Here is a 4662-nt window from a genome sequence, read left to right as displayed (position 1 = left end):
CTGTTTGCGTCTTTCTCCTCCCCCATGAACAAAGCCCCCCAGAACTGGAGCGTATCCTTCGCCACTCCCCCCATACAGAGAGTGCTGGCGCATCCCAGCGCTGCACTCATGGGCAGCAATGCAACTGGAGGGTGAGAAGGGCAGTTTCTGCAGGGCTGTGGTTTTATAAAGCACTTTCAGGAGAAAAGGGAAAGAAAGGAAATTACCCTAATGGAATAAAATCGTAGATCGCAGAAGAACACCTTACTTAGAACCAATCTGTGGCTTGCAAACTTATTCTGTTCAGCCATACGACTGGCTTTCAGTAGTAAGAGAACATAGGAGAGAATTCCACTCCACTATAAGTAACAAAGAGGCTCTATTGATATTTATGAATCAAGACCTGGAGTTTCATGAGTGATAAGGACTCTGCTTGTATAATGGGTGACATCAGAGGAATTGGCCTTTCAAGTGACCTGCAGATGCCTGGGTCACAATAATCATCAATTTTACCTTCACATACACACACACACACAAGATGACATGAGCTACCAGAGAACTGCATCTAGGGGCATTAGGAGAATAGTTAAAAGCGCTGGCCCAGGAGTCAGGCCACCTGACTTTGAAGCCTGACCAGCTCAGGGACCTTGAAGAGATTGTTTAGTTCTCTAAACCCTCAGCTTCCTTACCTGTAAAATGGGAATGCTACTGGACACCTGGTATATAACCTGGTGATAAAGTAATACATGAAAGATGCTTAGCACTTATTCAGCTATTATTAAAATTAGTATCAAACACAGTGGCATTGATTATTTTTTCTTTTTGGTAATCTCCTGATATACCTTCAAATATTTCCTTTTTCAGGTATCACAGATCTTTCTGGATGAGAAATTTTGTTGCTGTTAAGTAAAATTTTTATGTTACCTAAATAGGAATAAAATGATGCCTCGCTTATGGATAGGCAGACATTTTTTAAAGAATCTACTCCAACAAGTTGGTACTATATGACAGGCATGCTTTTTGCCATGAATACCGGATTATGACAAAAACGCTTCCTTCTATAAAATAATGTCAAAGAGTATTGGGGTTCTGCTAATTGGGTTTCTTATATAGAGAAAGGCTTTATCCCCCAGAAGGTGAAAATATCCCAACGAGTAAATCTCCTCCATTAGGCAAAAAGACCATCCATATCCTGCCAGGCTTCTCAGAGGCACAACCTTGCTGTGGTCACACAGCGTCTAAAGATGATGCTTCAGATCTAAATATAAGGACACGGTGCTGTGGGGTGGGGGCAGGGGGAGGTGACTGGGAGATAATAGAAGCGAGGGTGGGAAGAGGCCCATGGGCTATAAATAACCAAAGAGCATGACTACATTTAGAGCTTCCCATGTGTAGGACTCCAGCAAATCTCCCGCTTTGTTTCCTGAAACAAAAGAAACAAGAGCTATGTCCAGGTTTCTCTGAACCTCTGGCAGGAATGTACTCTTCTGCATACTTTTTCCTTTGAAGAATTGGGAGCTCAAAATAAATCCTTACCACCACTTTAAGACCTTCTCATCCCCAAGCTGCATCCACACTGCATAGGGCATGACCCTCGCGCACTCCCTGGTACTGGCTTCAGGCAAAATAACTCCCTAAACATAAAAGGTTTATTTGGCCAGGTCTTAACAAGCCGAGGACTTATCTCAGCTGCAAGTATTTATTCGTTCCTCTAAGCTCTTCAAGATGGATGCTCCTTACAATGTTTTGGCAGAAATAAACATCTGTTTGCGGGGAGGACACCTGATCATTCTAACCACCCCTATAATGGGAAAGTGCTGACTAGTGGAAACATTTACAAAGATTCTTTGTGCAGAGAGGATGGCCCAGGTGTCTCTAAAATCATCTGTTCAGCAAAAGCACAACCAACCAACATTGCTGCAAACCTCTTAGCTGTCTCCCTTCAAAATGTTTCTAAGCTTTACGCCACCGAAGAAAGTCCTTTAGTGAGCTGAGCCCACTAGAGAATTCCGTGTGATCCTGGGCTAGTCACACAGAATATCTGGTGACGAATCTGCGTTCCCGTCAAATGGAGAGGGGTCTATATGCGTGTGGATTTGTAGAGTCCCAGGAGAAGTTTGGGTCCATAAACCAGCGAATGAATTCCATTAATACGTATATGTGGCTTTCTCATCTGTGACATAAATGACATTTTTTACCCATTTCTGAATGTTCTTTATTAAATAATAAAGTCCAGAAAAATTTCATACAAATCACCAGTGTCTGTAAGGATTATTCCTTATTCTTACAACAGCTTCCTCACGGGCAAAAGGGAGAGTCGAATTTCAGAATCATGGTGGAGTTTGCCAGGGTGCAACCTTTTTTTTTTTAAGTATTTATTTTAAATTTAAATATTTATTCATTCTGGCTGTGCCAGGTCTTAGCTGCAGCACGTGGGATCTTCGTTGCAGCATGAGGGATCTTTAGTTTCGGCATGTGCACTCTTAGTTGCGGCATGCATGCGGGATCTAGTTCCCTGAGCAGGGATTGAACCTGAGCCCCTGCTCTGGGAGCACAGAGTCTTACCCACTGGACCCAGGGTGGAACACTTTTATGGCAGGTCCAGATCCCAAGGCTACTTTCACAAAACCAAATCTCTAACAGACCACTTGGAGAGACCTGGGGAAAACTCTGAACTTTAAAATGAATTTATTAGTAGTGTCACAGGCTTGTGGGGTAGGGCAAGAAGTTCTTTTGGACAGCTTTATATATCACTTTCTGGTTCTTCCCACCCCCACAGGAAAGAATCCCTGGTAAAGAGATTCTTGAGCTAACAGACGTGCCTCCCCAAGGAACTTCCACACACCAGAAGAGGCTGGTCAGTAAGACTCAGAGGGTATGCTGGAAACTTCACTCTTAAACCCAGGCTGGAGAAGGAGGAGGTGGTTCAAATTTCTCCAAACATTTCAAAGGCAAAGTTGCTCCCTGATGACTAAATTCCAAGCTGTCTGGTCCAGCTTCCCCTTCCTGCTTGGAAACATCTTTCCAGTGCTAAAGGTTTGGAACTTCTGAGTGAGTGTGTGCTTTAATAAAATACATGATTCCATTACAATCCTATTTCCTTTTTAAGGGGAAAGTCTAATTTCAGGGGAGAAAAGCATGTCAAGGAATTTTCAAGGTTTCTTCTAAGCTTTCCACCTATGCCCTGCAGATGAGTCCAGGTCAAGAGTTTGATGAGAACACTCATTTCCTAACTACCATACATTTCCTATCTACCATCTACCTATCAGCTTAAGACTAGGACAATTAGCTAAAGCACTCCCTGGGTATTCCAGAGGCCACCTTGCCCATATCCTATCCCTTACTAACTCAGTATAGGCTGGCTCAATTGCCATCACCTGTATTTTTTTTTTTTTTTTCCCAAGAGGCATTCTCTGGCCACCATCAGGATTTTTTTTTTCTACAATAAACTGCATATATTTAGAATGTACAATTTGTATCCCAATCTTTCAATTCATTCCCCCCCCCACCCTCCCTGCTTTCCCCACTTAATGTCCATATGTTTGTTCTCTACATCTGTGGCTCTATTTCTGCCTTGCAAACCAGTTGATTTGTACCATTTTTCTATAGTCCACATATATGTGTTAATATACGATATTTGTTTTTCTCTTTCTGACTCACTTCACTTTGTATGACAGTCTCTAGGTCCATCTACGTCTCTACAAATGTCCCAGTTTCATTGCTTTTTACAGCTGAGTAATATTCCATTGTATATATGTACCACATCTTCTTTATCCATTCATCTGTTGATGGACATTTAGGTTGCTTCTATGTCCTGGCTATTGTAAATAGTGCTGCAATGAACATTGGAGTGCATGTGTCTTTTTGAATTATCGTGTTCTCTGGGTATATGCCCAGCAGTGGGATTGCTGGGTCATATGGTAGTTCTATTTTTAGTTTTGCAAGGAACCTCCATACTGTTCTCCACAGTGGCTGTATCAACTTACATTCCCACCATCAGTGCAAGAGCATTCCCTTCTCCACACCCTCTCCAGCATTTACTGTTTGTAGATTTTCTGATGATGCCCATTCTAACTGGTGTGAGGTGATACCTCATTGTCGTTTTGATTTGCATTTCTCTAATAATTAGTGATGTTGAGCAGCTTTTCATGTGCCTCTTGGCCATCTGTATGTCTTCTTTGGAGAAATGCCTATTTAGGTCTTCTGCCCAGAGAAACTTCTCTAGTCACAAACTATAGAAATGATCCCTGAAAGTATAGTCTTCACCATGAGGATTTCTGCCTGCATGGCAGTGGTGACGTACCAGGGAATCAACATCCCACGGCAGCCCTGACCAATGAGTGACAGGAGAATTGGTGTACAAACATTCCATCTCCATCACCCATTGGAGGGATCACTCTGAGGCCTCCCAGAGTTTCCCAGCAGAACTGAGTTCCAGTTATAACTTCCTTGATAATGAGAATCTTTATTGGCTGCCTTTCCCTCTCTGTCTTACTTCCTCACTTTTCTACTGAGATTGCTTCCCAAATAAATTACTTGCCCTTGAATCTTTGTCTTGGGATCTGTTTCAGTTGGAATTCAAACTAAAGCTCTGAGATAGTTAAGCCTCAAGAGAGAAAACACATTTGGAAGAGAGTAAAGACACACCCAGAGTTGCATAAGTACTATTACATTACCTATTAT

At 42.3% G+C, this 4662-nt stretch overlaps 1 pseudogene; it reads right to left on the bottom strand.

Annotated features, from left to right (window-relative positions):
* Window positions 1-4168: 4168 nt before the first annotated feature.
* On the bottom strand, window positions 4169-4242 carry LOC130850651 (small nucleolar RNA U3; annotated as a pseudogene).
* Window positions 4243-4662: the final 420 nt, after the last annotated feature.

Source organism: Hippopotamus amphibius, chromosome 3 (assembly GCF_030028045.1).
Source record: "Hippopotamus amphibius kiboko isolate mHipAmp2 chromosome 3, mHipAmp2.hap2, whole genome shotgun sequence".
In the NCBI taxonomy this organism is placed as follows: domain Eukaryota; kingdom Metazoa; phylum Chordata; class Mammalia; order Artiodactyla; family Hippopotamidae; genus Hippopotamus; species Hippopotamus amphibius.
This window is presented reverse-complemented; position numbering and strand designations above follow the sequence as displayed.